Raw genomic sequence first — 17,845 nt, 5'->3', positions numbered from 1 at the left:
TAAACATGATTAAGAATCAATGAAGTTTCTTTATTTACTTCCTGTTTGATTTCAGTGAGTCCCTATGATTAAATGATGTGAAGTCAAACAACAAATACAAATATGTAATAACTACAGTACTTTTATTCTTAGAGTCTTCCTCTATGTAAAATCCAACCTTATTGTGTGTGTGTGTGTATGAACATGTATGTAAACAGATCTTGAGTTTTGCAGGGAGAGAGGCCTGGGATTAGAATCCTTTCTGTCCTATTCTAGCTGCATATACTCGCTAAATTTCATAATACTGAAAATCCCAATTTCTACATCTTTAAAAAATGATGATGATTGTTACTTCAGAGTGTTGCAGAATATCCTCCCAACAAACCTACTTTGTACTGGAACTATATCATGCTGACATACAAAGTCCAAACATATACATCTTTTTACAGTTCCCATTCATTCATACACTGACAACTTAAAAGTAAACTTGGTGGGAGTATTCACAGCATGAAAGCAACAAAACATATCACCCTCCCTTACCTGGAAGCAGTTTTTAATAGCACACAAATGAATAGCAAATTATATGTACACAATGAATACTAAATCATTAAACCATTTAAATCTAGATTCATTTATAAATTATAAATCTATATGAACACCTGAGAGACTTTGAGTGAAGGTAATTCTAATTTGTTGAAGATCAGTAATATATAGCAATAACAATAACAACAAAAATTTAGAAATCCTGAATTCTAAATTAAATAATCTTCACTGGCTCTCTTAATAAATAAGAATGTTTATATACAATTAGATAATTTTCCTAGAACTTTGTGATTAATAAATTTATTGCATTAATACCAATGGTTTACTGAAGCTATCTATACTTTCATTTCGAATTCACAAATTCAGAAATGTGTGCTTTCATGTTTCCATGTATAGTTTGTTAGGTATATGCATCTTCTCTTAGAATCTATGACTTACACTACCCTCAGAATAGAATTCTTTAAGTTCTTAAGACACAAAATGAATTGTGTTCTAATGTCACATTAGTGTGATTTTTTTCTGAGCAAAAATACAAAGTGAATCAATTTCTGTAGTTGCTATCGGCAGGGCAATACCCTAGTTTCCCATTAAGCCCAATCCTGTAATGGTGGTAACAGGTTTTTTTTTTTTTCTTTTTTCTTTTTTTTAGCTTTGTTTTGTATCATGCTGTGAATTTCAATAGAAATACTGGTTCCAAATTTCCTTAATGGATTTTTTTCCTACAGTATATGCATTTACTTATGAGTGGGTAATATTATGTACTAGCTTTCAAAAATGGATAAAATATTATAGATTGTTGCTATTATTTCACTGAAGAATTGTATGAATTGTTCTTGCAGGTAGAATCAAGAATGCAGTGAAAGTACACAAAAGAATAAAAAAGTAAAATAAAATATATAGGACTGGGTGCAAAGTAAATCCATTTTCATGTAAAAGAAATACATACCTTTCTATGGTGATTTTTCTCTTTTGTTGAAAAGTAGGTGGCAAATATCCATGCTTGCTTACCATAAAATATCTTTCCTATACATTCTCTTTCCTTGGGAACTTTTGCTCTTTTTCTATATTCTTCACATTGTGGGAATTAGTTGTTAGCTTTAAATGAAAAGTTTAAAATGGCAATGCTAATATGTATGGCAATATATGTTGAGAGCTTGGTTCTGCAATAAAAAATTGCTGTTACTACAAATAGGTGGTGTGATATAAAGGGAAATTTTCATTTAAAAGTTAATTATAAAGCATTTTAGAAAAAATTTAATTATGTTTTGTTAATCACATTTGATCATAAAACTTTAGAGAGAGCGAATGCTATCTCACTGAATATGAGTAAAATAAATCTCAAGCTTGATTCAGGCTTTGAAACAATTTCTCTTGCTTCGATTTCTAAATCTAGTTACTTGTCAAGTGAAGGAGTGATATGTTTCAGTATTTGATCTTTAAATGAAGATTGTATAAATACTTCTGCTTCCATCCTGATAGAGAAACTTCCACTGGATTAGCCCTTTCACCACAAACAACCACAAAATAGACAAAATATTAAAAAAAAAAAATACTAGTTCTATACATTGTCTAAAAGGTTTGTAGTTTTAACGTATAATATGGAAAGGAGATCACCATTTGCCAATAGTTAGAGGAAAGGGAGAAGACTGACTTTATAGAAATACAGGACAATTTTGTAGGGAGATGAACATGTTCTACATCACTTTGTTGATTGTAATACAACTGTTTACATTAGTTACAACTGCACAAATTATACACTCAGACTTGGAGAATTTTATTGCATGTGAATTATACTTTGACAAAATAATTAAAATAATTGATCACAGAACTAAAAAGTCAAACCTATATCATACCTTGAAAAATATGTTTAAATCATCCAAGTTCTGCAATAACAAAGTTTTCTTAGATATCACAGATACAAATGTACTCTAGGTAACAAGGAAAAATAATAGAGTGGAATCTCATCAAAAATTATCTTACTGCTCTTCAGAACACGTTACTCAAGAAAATAAAAACATCAGTCTCCAGCTAAATGAAAATGTTCAATATATCTATATCTATGGTTATATTTATACTCTTATCTGCATATATGATAAACAAGTTGTATCTTAAAATAACTTACAATACACTAATAAAGCAAAAATATTGCTTTAAAACAAGAAAAGAATACAGCAAACATCTCAAAAAGGTAATAGACTAAAAACTAATGAATAAAGCTAAAATTTAAAGGCTCAAAATTTTAATCATCAAGGAAATATAAACTAAGCCATAATTAGATGTCACAGAGGGTAAAGCATCTGCCTACAATGCAGGAGACCTGGGTTCGATCCCTGGGTTGGGAAGATCCCCTGGGGAAGGAAATGGCAACCAACTCCAGTACTATTGCCTGAAAAATCCCATACACAGAGAAGCCTGGTAGGCTACAGTCCATGGGGGTGCAAAGAGTTGGACACGACTGAGCGACTTCATGACTTCACATGCCCCCTTCATCTTTCAGAATATCTAAAATAGAAAAGATTTTTAATATCAAGTGTTTGTGGGAAAATCAAATTCAAAAATTTATGCTAAGATTTAAAATTATACAACTGCTACAGAAAACATTCATTTAGCAGTTTCTTTTTAATTCAAGGGATTTCCCTGTAGTGCATATGGTAAAGAATCTGCCGGGTTTGAGCCCTGGGTCAGGAAGATCCTCTGGGTCAGGAAGATCCTCTGGAGAAGGGATTGGCAACCTTCTCTAATGGCACTCCAGTATTCTTGCCTGGAGAACCCCATGGACAGTGAAGTCTGGTGGGCTACAGTCTGTGGGATCACAAAGAGTCAGACATGACTGAGAGGCTCTATTACTACTACTGTTAATTCAAAAAACTTTTCTAGATAACCGAGCCATTTACCCAAAAGAACTGAAAACCAGTATCTATACAGAAAGCTTACTGAAATATTCATAGAAGTTTATTATCTTCCAAACCTGGAAACTATCCACATATGCCAATATCTTTTTTGTATACAGTTATTTATGTATGACTATGCTTTCAACAATAGAATATGAATACATAGATATGCTATATCTTTTGTACTGTTGTTGTTAAGAGACTGCATTGTCCTTTCACTCTTTGACTTGGGAAGTCTCAAGTTATGGCCCTGAGGTTGGATAAGACTGACTTCCTATATCATCTTATATTGAGCTGCCTTGAATTTTGGTATGGGTTAGAGATAGATTTATTTGTGTGAACACTTTGAGATAAGAATTTTGATTTCTTAGAGCATCTAGCACTACTATAAATGACATAGATAATATATTATATTTAATTCAGCTGATTTATAGAAATATCACAAACCCTATATATACAATCTAATACAAAAAGAGATTCATAAATTAATTCTTGAGCAAAAGCATGATGTGCAAACTTTGCTTGAATTCAGTGCTCTTACAGTCCTTAATCTGCTTTGTCACAACTTTTGAGTTAGTAGAAAACTATTATTTTTCGAATTATCTGAATAGTGGTTTTCAGAATTGGACATGAGGCAACACATGAAAATAGAGAAACAAATCAAATGAGCCTTTCTTACTTACTAAGGAGAATTTACAGGCACAGAATAAAACAGGGTTACTCTGGTTGAACCTGGCAATCTCCCAAATTAAGAAGGTGAACCTGAAAGTAAATCAAGGATATATTGGCTAGACTTTGCAAACAGTGATGAAGAGAGAGCTTTTCATAGTAAGAAAACTCCAGAAATCTCCAAATGACCTCCCTTGAGTCTTGATCCGACTACTTATTAGTGAAAGTATATAAGGAAATTGCCCAAGGCCAAAAACAACAGCAGCAACATCAACAACAACTATCCCCAAAGAACGGAAGCAACAATCTTCAGAGCTCACTCGTGACTTCAAATAATTTATGTTCCTATCAACAGAAGTGGAAAAGCTTATAATTCATGGTCCTTAGGCTAGGGTAATAACAGAGTATTGTGTCAGTCATGGGGGAAAGAAGCCCTAGAATAAAGTCTATTGTGATTTTACCTTAACAAAGATAAAAAATAAAACTGTTTATAAGTATTTCTAAGTAAAAAGTTGAGGTTATTTATAGGAATATATAATTATCTAGCAACAAACAAGGTAAATTTTGAAATGTATGGTGTCCAATAGAACAAAAGTTATCTCATATGCAGTGAAATAAAACATCTGACTCATAAGAAGGGAATCCATCAATCTAATATGATTCAACAGAAACACATGTAAATAAGATTATTGGACAAAGACATTAAAACCTGTTGTAACTATATTCCATATATTCAAGAGGCAGGAAAAGTACTAAATGTGTTAAGTATGGGTATGGTAAATACAAAACTATAGTACTTCTGAAGATAAAAATTTTAATTTATAAGATGACAAAATATATTAAATGGGATTAACATGATTTTAGAAATAGAGGAAGAAAATTTAGTGAATTGAACACATTGCAAATGACACTGAAGTAAAAGAGAGAAAAAAGCAGAGAAATAAAGCAGAATTTAGAGAGTCATAAGAAAACCTCAAACAGACTAATATATATATTACAATTCATAGGAAATTGGGTACAGAAAGAATATTTGAAGAAATAATCATTCAAAATTTTCCAATTTAATGAAAAATATAAACCCTCTCTTCATGATGCTCTGTGAACCTCAAATGTGAAATAAAATTATTACAACAAAGTACATCATAATTGAACTTCTTAAAGCTAGTTATTTAGAGAAAATCTTAAAAACACTAAGTAAATTAAAAATTTCACAGGGAAAAAACAAAGAAAAATTTACCAAGAATTTTTACCAAAAACTGCAAAAAGACAACTACAAATTTAAATTACTAAAGAGAAAGTGAATAAGAAGAACCCTATCAGTGTTAAATTCTATCGCTAGCAAAAACATTTTTCAAAAATGATGAAGGAAAATAAAGACCTTTTCTGACGTATAGAAATTGAAAAAAATTAATCACCAAAGACTTGATCTATAAGACACATTGAAAAAATCTTCAGCAGAAAAACCCACTCAGATGAAGTCTAAACCTGCATAAAGGAGTAAAGTTCACTGAGAAAAGGTAAATATGTGGGCAAGTATAAATGACTTGTTTGTCATTTTAATAGTTATCTTCAAAGACAACAGTTAAAACACAAATATTAGCAATATATTGGGAGGTTTATAACATATGTGAAAGTGAAACATTTGATAACACAAATAAGTATGATGGCCTATAAGAACATAAGTTTATTATACCATATGTAATATATTAGTTGGAAATACAATGACCATCACCACCTAGTTAGTCATATGTCAACTCTAAAACAACTATTGTTACCAATAATTAAAAACCAACAAAGGAATAAGACAGAAACATATGGAAAAGAGAAAAAAATACATAGAATAATAGAAAACAAATAAAAAATTATAAATGTAAGCTCAAATATGCACTATAATGTGATATATAAAATTACATCAATAATTCTATTAAGTGTAAATTATCTAAATAGCCCAACTAAATGGAAGGGGTTTTTATATTATATATAAAAAGAAAGACACCATCATATATTGCCTAAACATAATCTGCTTTAAATATAAATATACAAATAAGTTACATACTTAAATATAAAGATATATTATAGCATCTTAATGCTAAGGAAAGTGCTAAAACAAAAATGTTAATATTAGACAAACAGACAAAATATATCAGCTGGGATAAAAAGGATAATTTTATACTGGAGAACATCCATTTTTCATTTTGATATAACAGTCCTAAATGTTTCTACACCAAATTAAAGAAATTCAGAATACATGAAAAAAAAAGTGATAGAACCACAGGAAGAAATGGACTCATTCACAACTTTCATCAGAGGTTTCAACATTCCTCTGTTTCTATTTTTATTGCAAGTACATTAATTTTTTAAAACTATTGATATTTCATGGGCAAAAGAAAAATAAAATTATATGTTAGAAATTATTTGTTATACATCAGTTCATCAGTTCAGTTCAGTTCAGTCGCTCAGTCGTGTCCAGCTCTTTGCGACCCCATGAATCACAGCACGCCAGGCCTCCCTGTCCATCACCAACTCCCGTAGTTCACTCAGACTCACATCCATCGAGTCACTGATGCCAACCAGTCATCTCATCCTCTGTCGTCCCCTTCTCCTCCTGCCCCCAATCCCTCCCAGCATCAGAGTCTTTTCCAATGACTCAACTTTTCGCTTGAAATGGCCAAAGTACTGGAGTTTCAGCTTTAGCATCATTCCTTCTGAAGAAATCCCAGGGCTGATCTCCTTGAGAATGGATTGGTTGGACATAGTATTTATAAAATTTGTGAAAGTGAAGTTGCTCAGTCGTGTCCGACTCTTAGGGACCCCATGGACTGTAGCCCACCAGGCTCTTCCATCCATGGGATTCTCCAGGCAAGAGTACTGGAGTGGGTTGCCATTTCCTTCTCTAGGGGATCTTCCTGAGCCAGGGATCGAACCCAGGTCTCCCGCATTGCAGGCAGATGCTTTAACCTCTGAGCCACCAGGGAAGCTGTATATAAAAACTGTAGATTATGTAAATTATCTATATTTTCTTTATTGTTTTTTTCTGCCAAATTTGGAGAATATTAAAATTTAGATATATCATTGTAGTTAATTAATTTTAACAAATTTTATTAAACTCATTCTAAATTACCTGAACTTAATACACCTGAAACACTGCTTTTTACTGATGAAGGGTTAAGGTAAGAGTAGGTCTTGATGAAAAAAATGAACTAGACTGTTAACAGAGCTCCACAGAATAACAGTGTCAGGCTAGGAAAAATGTCTCTTTAGCAAAAAACAAATCTGCTTCTGGAGGGAAGAGAATGAAATTTGTGTTTTCTGTGAGTAGGCATACAGAGTTGAGTGAGCTTGCCTGTTCTTCTGTTGTCAGATTTGTATATAAAAAAAAACACAACATCTTTCCTGAAACAGAATTTAAAAAAGGGCCAGAATGAAGTTGGAAGTGCTGCACTAATCAGCTTTATCAGCATGATGAAAAACATCAACAGTAAGTGTGACATACTTTCTGTTTAAATGGGTTTTCCAAAATGTATACCATTAAAATGTTACTGGAAATTGGAGTGGTTTTCCATTATCAAAATATTTTAAATATGATAATTAGTATTAGGAGTTAGGTAAATAACCTAGACCAGATTGGCATTCTCAATTTGTGTTTACACCATAAAATATTCCTCAAAATTTTCTGAATATATCTAATTCAAGTTAACTGCTAGAAATACCATCTAAAAATACAGGTGTCAATCACAGATGTTTAATTTTTCCTTAAAATATTCAGAAAAAAATGTACACATGTTGTCAGTAAAATGTCTTTCAAGCAAATATCTGCTGGGAGTTTTTGTAATAGACTTTCTGTAAATAGAGAATGCTTTGGAAAGTAATCATCTTAGTATATTAATCAGTAAAGTGTCTGTGGCATTTTGATGAGATTTAATTTGGAGTGTAATGTGCATAATACCAGAAAGATTCCCCCAGACACACAGAAAAATGTAGCAAATCAAATTTCCCTTTTAACTAAATGTATTGGAAAATAGTGGGGCATCAATATGTAACCTCCTTTGAAACCTGAGGTGAATATTTACAAAAATAAAAGGGAAACATGAGGAAAACCATTGTGAAGGCAGAAGCATATTAGCATGACCATTCTATGAAAAACTGAACAAAATACAAAACATAGGTTGCAAAGATTCACATGAAATCCTGGAGGACTGTCTTCTGCATATTCTGAGCCATGGGCATTTGCCCTTTCATCATTGTCTTGTCTGTCATAATGGAGCAGTGGCTGTTTTTTGAAACACTCAATCCATCAAAATAATCCAATGTTTCATGTTTTTCCTGTGTTACCATCAGTTTTCAAAGATGATATTCAACAATGTTAACAGTCAAATTAAGACAGAAAATGCATGTCAGTTTTGTTGAAAATAATTACAATGGAAAAAGATAGAGGTGGAAATGAACCAAGTGTTCAAAACTGATAAGGCTAAATGGGAAACACAATCAAAATCATAGAGAACAGAAAAAGTAAATGATCTCTCTTAATATGTGAGGCATAAAAAAGGTTGCTTGTGAATTATTTAAGGATAAAGTTGAGAAAGATAAAACATGCCAAACCTGATATACAAAGGAACATAATCACTGAATTTTTACTTAATTGAGAAAAACAATTATGTGATTAACCTTTCTTTTTGCCAAAAGACTATAATATACCATATACTTACACACATGGTTCAGTGGTAAATATACCAGCCAAGCAGAAAACACAGATTCAATCCCTGAGTTGGGAAGATCCCCTGGAGAAGGAAATGGCAACTCATTCCAGTATTCTTGCCTGGAAAATCTCATGGACAGAGGAGTCTGGCAAGCTACAGTCCATGGGGTCGCAAGAGTTGGACACAACTTAACAACTAAACCACCACTGCTAGTATTTAGAAATTATGATCTGGTTCTGAGTTTGTGTTACTTGAATGCCATTGCTTCCAGCACATCTGAGAAGATAGAACCAGGAAGTAAGGTCTCACAAACTTTATCTTCTTCAGCAAATTCAGTTAGAAACTGGATTTTTTTTTATCACTCTTCCATATCAACCACTTTTTCCTGGGCACCTTTTACTTTATTTCTGTCCTTTTCTGAATACTACTCATTTTCTTTAAGACCCTTTAAAAGCTTTCATTGCTATTTTTTCTTCCTTGGCATCTTGTCTTCATTCCCGATACAGGTAACATAAATCCAAACCTGAATAACCAGGTATATTTGCAAGGGTTTAGAACATGAAGAAATTACATGATTTATTCATGAATAATAAGGGATGGATTTAAACTCATGTATAATGACCCAGTTAATCATTTTCGCTGCTTAAAGGAAAGCATTTCAAAATTTAGTCATACTATGAGTTGAATAACAAGAAGATGTTGGACTCCTAAATCCCAGTGCCTTGTTTGGAAGTAGAATCCTTGTAGTTGTTCAAGTTAAGATGAGTTCAGTAAGGTGAGCTCTAATCCTGTATGATAGTATCCTGGAAAGAGGGGGAGATTTGGCCAAGTTAAGAAGAAGGATTTTAATGACATAATGTAAATGCTTGTCTAATGGGAAAAACTTGGCAAGCTGAGGGTTTAGAGAGAAGAGCACACCTCAGTTATTTTAAGGTAAGTGTTTCTAAGTTTCTTGTAAAATTTAATTTGGTTTAATTAAATGAAAGTTCTTTCTTGGCTCTGTGTACATACAAGTGGGAATCAAGGAAGGTTGTTTATTCTTTGGTTCTACATATGAAATTTTCATGCTGAGGTTACTTCTGTATTTTAAAGATGAACATTAAAAGTGGAAACAGTACAGAAGTACTGTATAAAAGGGGAACAAAATGTTATTTAATTCTTAGGGAATTGCTTTCCTATTATTTTCTTTCTTCTAGTTTTAATAAAATATAACATCTTTGACTTTCAGGATTTAAATCAAAGGTTTTTTTTTTTAATGTTGAAAATAAGCATTTTCTTAAATTCACTTATAAAAACTAACCTTTTTAAATTTATTGAGATCTCAGAAATTTTAGAATGCCAGTGGATTTGGTGAAAATCTATCAAGGAATGGATTCTGAAAAGATGTAATATATTTATTCCCTAAAATACCTCCTAGTATCATTCTTAGTTACTTTACTTTGATGGAAATAACACTAAGAAAGATGCAATATTTTCATAACAAAATTAACCTAAAGTTATTAAACCATGTTAGACCCCATGATTCCATGTCTTTCATCCATTTACTCAAGATTAAGCTCTTTTTTTCTTCTTAGTTACTTGCCAAATATCTTTTATTACACTGATATGCAGCTCAAATTTCATTCTGTTTTTATGCTTCTCTGGTTACTTCTTCTCCCACCTTCCCATTGTAGAGCTCAGTACTGAGATCTTATTCTATCTCTGCTGGTAAGTCACGTCAGTCATGTCCAACTCTGTGCGACCCCATAGACGGCAGCCCACCAGGCTCCGCCATCCCTGGGATTCACCAGGCAAGAGTACTGAAGTGGGTTGCCATTGCTTTCTCCAATGCATGAAAGCGAAAAGTGAAAGTGAAGTCGCTCAGTCGTGTCTGACTCTTCGAGACCCCATGGACTGCAGCCTACCAGGCTCCTCAGTCCATGGGATTTTCCAGGCAAGAGTACTGGAGTGGGTTGCCATTGCCTTCTCCATTTTATTCTGTCTCTACCTATACCTTACAAGCGGTGTTCAGGTCAGAACTATCTGCAAATATATCTTTCTCCATTGATAAAAATGTTATTTTAGGATAATAAATTTCATTCTGGTTTTCTTTTTATTTTTAAGATGTATCACAGTGATCTGTGATAGTCTACAGAGGGATGTTTACTAACTGATTATTAGCCAAAGGTCATAAGTCATTTTAGATACTTTACTCATGAGCTTTTTTACCCCGCATAGTTAGATCATTTGTATGTCTTGGATTTCCCACAACAGTCCTATCATTTTTTTAATTAAAATATAGTCGATATATAATACTACGTAAGTTACAGATATAAACATGCTGCTGCTGCTGCTAAGTCACTTCAGTAATGTCCGACTCTGTGTGACCCCATAGACAGCAGCCCACCAGGCTTCCCCATCCCTGGGATTCTCCAGACAAGGATACTGGAGTGGGTTGCCATTTCCTTCTCCAATGTATAACAGTAAAATTGAAAGTGAAGTCACTCAGTTGTGCCCAACTCAGCGACCCCATGGACTGCAGCCTACCAGCTCCTCCATCCATGGATTTTCCAGGCAAGAGTACTGGAGTGGGGTGCCATGGCCTTCTCTGATATAAACATAGTGATTCACAATTTTAAAGGTTGTACCTTATTTATAGTTATTATAAAATATTGGCTGTATTGCTCATGTTGTACAATATATCCTTGTAGCTTATTATATATATAATACTTTCTACCTCTTAATCCACTATCTCTATCTTTCTCCTCCCTGCTTCCCTCACCTCACTGACAATCACTAGTTTATTCTCTATATCTGTGAGTTTGTTTCTTTCTTGTTATATTCACTAGTTGGTTTCACTTTTTAAAAATCCATATATAAGTGATGTCAGACAGTATTTGGACCCTCTGAGTCCATTCATGTTACAAATGGCCAAATTTCATTTTTTATGGCTAAGTAGTATGTCATTGTATACATATACATGACATCTTCCTTATCTATTCATCTGCTTCTGTATCTTGATGATGGTAAATAATGCTCCTGTGATAAGTGGGGTGCATGTACCTTTTCAAATTAGTGTTTTTGTATTTTTTAGATATATGCCCATAAGTAGAATTGCTACATCATATGGTAGTTCTATTGATGTTTTGAGAAACTGCCATACTCTTTTCCACAGAGGCTGCACCAATTTACATTCCTACCCAACAGCGTATGAAGGTTCCCTTTTCTTCACATCTTTTCCCACATGTGTTATTTGTGGTCTTTTTAATGATTGCTGTTCTGACAGGTGTGAGGTGATATCGTACTGTGCTTTTAACTTTCATTTATTTGATAAGTAACAATGTAAAGCATCTTTCATTTGCCTGTTGGCCATCTGTATGTCTTTGAAAAAGTGTCAATTAGGACTTCTGATCTTGTTAATAAAGTTGACTGCATTTTTTTAATGCTGACTTGTATGAGTTATTCATATATTTTGAGTATCAAGCCATTTTTGTCTTATCATTGGCAAATATTTTGTCCCACTCAGTAGGTTTTCTTTTTTGTTTGCTGATAATTTCTTTTACAGGACAGTCTTGGTTTATATTTATTATTCTGGCATCCTGTCTGCCTTGGGCTTTTTTTTCTTTCCAGATTTATCATTTTTAAATGAATTGTTATTATCAGTAATTAAGGTAAACTGGATAGATTTGATGAGCTTTCATTTGTATTTCTGCTTTAAGCTATGGTTTCATACAGTTTGAGTCATCATCTTATAGTGTGTGAGATATATGACCGTGAATTGTGTCCTCATGTTAGCCAGTTATTACATCTGAAAAATGAGCAGCAATTACTAATTTCTCTCTTTCCATCTTCTTATGAATGAAACAATGAGCACTTCCTTTAAAAACAACATGCTGATAAAATCTTGTGTGCTGTAAGGGGGGCAGTTTGGGAGAGCTAACTTTCTCTGAAATGGGAGGAGTGGAAACTGTAGCTTCTCCTGGCCACGTAGTTTACAAGTATGGTGACATCAGCAGAGCTGTAGGTTTTGAAGCCAGTGCTTGATCTTTGAAAAGTCCATGGATAGGAGTGACCTTTGATTAACTGATGTAGTAGCTTAAACAATATTCTAGGTCTTGATTTCTCTCTGATCTTATCTTAACTTTGTTTCCAGTGAGTAGGAACAATTACCCTCAGACTCTCTTTATGGTAGCAAGATGGCAATAGCTCCTAAATTTCTAGTTCAGAAGAAAAAAAGAACTAGGTCTTATAATACTTCCAAATTTTCTGATACTCATTCAATAAACAGGTCTGGACACTCATCATTCAATATGTTGTTTGATTCCACTTATGCATGCTACTCTTCTGAAAGAATCCAGGGGCAAATTCCCATGGAGACTTTAAAACTGACCTCAAATAACATCTAGAAGGAGAATGGATACAAAGTAGCAAATAAAAGTATCTGTGACTCTGAGACCCTGGAAGGTACTATATACTCTAGATATTCTATAATTATGTTTTACTGTTTTCCCCAATAGATAAGGCTGACTGTATAGGTATGCTCCCCAAAATCTGCTTACAAAAGCACTTTTAATCTTTCTGAAAACAGGTCAAAATTTCAAAGCAGCTTAATTCAAGATCTAAAACCAGCCTTATATTCATCAGATTTAACAACCAGCTTCCCATAATACCTTCACAGTATTTCCAGACCTTATTTTTGATTTAAAATAACAGTGTAAACAATGCCCATTTGGAAAAAAAAAAAAAATATATATATATATATATATATATTGTGGCTTTTCTACAAACTATTTGACCTTTCTTTAAAAAAAAATGTTGGCATATTTTATCATCTATTAAATAAATATTACATACTGAGATGAGACTCTGTTAAAAGATTGAAAGTGAAGTGAAAATATTGCTCAGTCACGTCCAGCTCTTTGTGACCCCGTCGACTGTAGCCTGCCAGGCTCCTCTGACTGTTGAATTCTCCAGGAAAGCATACTGGAGTGGGTAACCACTCCCTTCTTCAGGGAATTTCCCCTACCCAGTGATCAAACTCATGTCTCTTGCATCTCCTGCATTGACAGGCAGATTCTTTACTATTTGAGCACCAAGGAAGCCTGTTAAAAGATTAAATAGGAGCAATTAGTTGGAAAAGAGGGGAAAGAAAAATACAAAATTATAAAGTAATCTTATTTTACCCAAGAATGCCAAACACTAAATTTAAAAAAAAAACTGTAAAAAAAATTTATTACCTATAATGTTTTTGCTCTTCTGGAGAGAGATTCAGCTGAGAATGATAACCTCAGGAGGGTGGTCTATTGACCCCTAAGTCAAGGCCTGACTTCAAGTTAGAGAAAACAGTACAGAATAAGCAAAGTTTGCCAGGTAACAATGGGAGAACGCTAGTAGTTTTCCTTCCATGGCTTCCTTTTTATGTACTTTTTAAAATCTTTGGAGAAACATTTTACAGTTCTGCTCCCTGTAAAAGTGAGGTTTGAATATATTCTACAAAAGTTGCAAAGCTGATAAGTCATAAAATATTCCTGAGGTTGGCAAGTTTCACAAGATGAAAGGTTCACACAGCTCTAACAAGTAACTAAAAAGGAGACTGGAGTAGTGTGCACCAGCACAGCAGTTTAAAGTCTCAAGCTGGATACTGGACTGCAGTTTGAATCTTTATCGTGATGCCAAGAAGATAAATAACATACCCAACATGCTTATCCATTGTTGGTGTGTTTAAACATAATTGACCTTACTACAAAATAATTAAAATATGGATTAAAACATCCCTGTTTTTTTCTCCTATTTTTCTCAGAAAATGAAAATTCTACAATGAAAAAGATTTTCACATTTATATTTAGCTCATTTTGCTTTAGCTTGAAAAACAGGTCTCTAGTTTCTGCCAGCGCTTGTAACCAAGGAGAATGATTACCACATGCAGGTGTCACTGATTGGTTGAAATTGAAAGCTGCACAGATTGGCTTGGAGGCCTGAACTGATCTCTCTATCCTCTAATCTCCATTTACTTCTGTCAAATGCCATTAGAAAGCAGTCAGATCCGTTTTGACTGACGGCATAGCTAACTAGTATGATTGGTGTTTGTGGGGGAAATATATCTACCTTATATACATATAAATTAGATGACTAGTAAAAGACTAGTTATAAACATATTTTATCCATCTTCCGTTGGCCTGATGTTGAGAATTCTGCTTTCTATTCTTATTTTGCCAAACTACTTTGCAGTAGTATCTGAGGTAAGGAAAGAAGATATATATAAACAAATGACAGCAACCACAGAAACCCTCTTATCTAATGAATAGACATTAAGATTTATGACATAAGGCTGTAAAATACTTTCAAATAATTATAAGGCATTGCAGAAAATATATAAAAGTTTCATTAACTGGACTGTATCTTCATTTATAGAACAAATAGAAGCTCTCTTAATATGTCTTCACATAAATAATCTTTGAGACTAATTGAAGGTTTCAGTTCCCTTTTGAAGAGGTACTGACTGAATAACTGTGGCTATTAAATGTCTCCCTCTTTTGTTCCTCACCAGCTGCACTACTTAGTTCATCTAATAAAACCATTCTTAGATGTTGTGGACAAGGCCTTAGGATGTCTTTTATGTAAAATTTGGAACACAAATCAGTAAACTAAGTTTGAAGGAAGGCTTTGTCCTTACCTCATAACGTGTCTGTATATGTTATAATTTGAAATAAGAGTTCAAGATATGTGTACATTTTTTTATTTGTTTATGGTTCCTACTTTAACCTACTTTTTCAATTAACTTACCAGATAACTGTTCAAGTCACGTAATATAAGATGGTTCTAAAACTACATAATATAGAAATATTATGAATGCAACATAAAACATAGAACTTTTCACACATAATATAGTGATGACACTGAAAATGTTTTATCTGAGAATATTTTAAGCCTATATCTTCATTTCTTCTAATTCAGAATTCTTTAAACTTAGAAACTAAATATAAAGAAAATTTCAGATGCAAATACTAAGAGCATAGGGGAGACTAACCTTATATTTGCCAAGTTTTTAGAGGCAGATTAAAACTTCTACCTAAACTGCCCATTGCATCAAATGATATTATTCTCTCCAGAATTTGATTAACAAAAATTATACTATTAAAAATGAATTCCATTGTTTTGTAAGACTTTCTTTCACAAATGAAGACTAATCAGAACTTCAGGTTGGTGAACAAATGAAAGTACTGGGACAGGTCGTGTGCCCAGAGGGAATGGAAGTTCCATACCCACCTCCCCAACCTTCTCCTGTGCTTTCTTCTTTTTGTCTGATCTTGAGCTGTATTCTTTAAAATAGCCTAGGAAATAGTTTTTCAGATGCTGCATACTTGGCAAGGCATGTCAGTTTGATGTGGATGTCCCCAAAGAGACCTCAGCTCTCACTGCTAATAGGCTCTGTGGCTCTGGTTTCCAGTTCATTGTGTATGGATGTCAGGAAACGTGTGTAAAAATAGCTGAAGTTGTCTTATGTGGAGGGGCCAAAAGCATGACTCCCTACTGTGTCAGAAATGTATGTATTATAACCAAGTTGGGATCAGATTTCAAGCTGGAAATTTCTTTGTGAGCAGCATTAACAGGGCTACATGTCCAAGTCCCCATAGGAATTGCTGCAGAGAATCTTGCTGCAAAACATAAAATAAGTAGAGAAGAATTTAAAAAACACCCTGCAGTCACAGCAGAGATGAAAAGCTGCTAATGATGCTGGCTTCTTTAATAATGAGATGATATCAGTTTAGGTAAAGACAAGGACAGGAGCAAGTAATGAGTAATGCCAAGTAATGATCAGGCTTAATACCAATAAGCCTGGTGCAGTTAATTATTTAATTTCCTCCAGTTTTAAGGAAGAAAGGACCATCACTGTAAGGAACATATCAGAAAAATCTGATCCTTTCATAGATAGTGAAGATGCTGTCAAAAAGAATAACTTCACACTGGCAAGAACTGTGGGCTGTTTTGTATCCAGATGTGATTTCTCTGTTGTAGATATTGGTCTTGTCCCTGCCTCCAGTGGGGCACGAAAGAAAAGACCTAGTCTTAAGGACATGGATTTGGTGGAAGTGAATGGAGATTTTGCTCCCCAGTACTTGGCAGTTGAAAAGAGCTTGGATTTCAACCTAAGTAAAACCAATGTAAAAGGAAGAGTCATTACTTGGAATCAGCCATTGGCAGGATCTGGATCAAGAATTATTGCACACACAGTTCATGAATTAAGATGTGGAGGTGGAGAATATGCAGGGGAATCAGCTTACATTGAAGGTGGCCAGTACATCACACTCAGTATTTGGAACTCAGCCTGAAGAAACCAAGGAGCTCACAATAGGACATAGTTACTTTATTTGGCTTGTTGTTGTTCAGTCACTCAATTGTGTCTGACTGTTTGTGACCCCATGGACTGCAGCACATCAGGCTTCTCTGCCCTTCACTATCTCCCAGAGTGTGCTCAAACTTATGTTCATCTAGTCAATGATGCCATCCAACCATCTCATCCTCTGCTGTCCTCTTCTCCTCTTGTCTTCAATCTTTCCCAGCATCAGAATCTTTTCCAATGAGTCAGCTCTTTCACATTGAGTGGCCAAAGTATTGGAGCTTTAGCTTCAGCATCAGTCTTTCCAATGAACATTCAGGATTGATTTCCTTTAAGATTGACTGGCTTGATCTCCTTAAAGCCCAAGGAACTCTCAAAAGTCTTCTCCAGCACCTCAGTTTGAAAGCTTCAGTTCTTTGGTGCTCAGCCATCTTTATGGTTGAACTCTCACATTCATACATGGCTACTGGAAAAACCATAGCTTTGACTACATGGACCTTGATGGCAAACTGATGTCTCTGCTTCTTAATATGCTGTCTAGGTTCATCAATGGAGATGGCGATGGCATCCCACTCGAGTGCTCTTGCCTGGAAAATCCCATGGATGGAGGAACCTCGTAGTCTGCAGTCCATGAGGTCACAAAGAGTCGGACACGACTGAGCAACTTCACTTCCAGTTTTCACTTTCATGCATTGGAGAAGGAAATGGCAACCCATTCCAGTATTCTTGCCTGGAGAATCCCAGGGACG

General features: G+C 34.2%; 1 pseudogene; it reads left to right on the top strand.

Annotated features, from left to right (window-relative positions):
* The window catches only part of LOC138076309 (3-ketoacyl-CoA thiolase, mitochondrial pseudogene), a 49,301-nt pseudogene extending 32,213 nt beyond the window's left edge, over positions 1-17,088 (top strand).
* The last annotated feature ends 757 nt before the right edge of the window (positions 17,089-17,845 follow it).

Source organism: Capricornis sumatraensis, chromosome 3, assembly GCF_032405125.1.
Source record: "Capricornis sumatraensis isolate serow.1 chromosome 3, serow.2, whole genome shotgun sequence".
Classification (NCBI taxonomy): Eukaryota; Metazoa; Chordata; class Mammalia; order Artiodactyla; family Bovidae; genus Capricornis; species Capricornis sumatraensis.
Note: the sequence above shows the minus strand (reverse complement) of the source record. Positions and strands in the feature narration are given on the sequence as shown.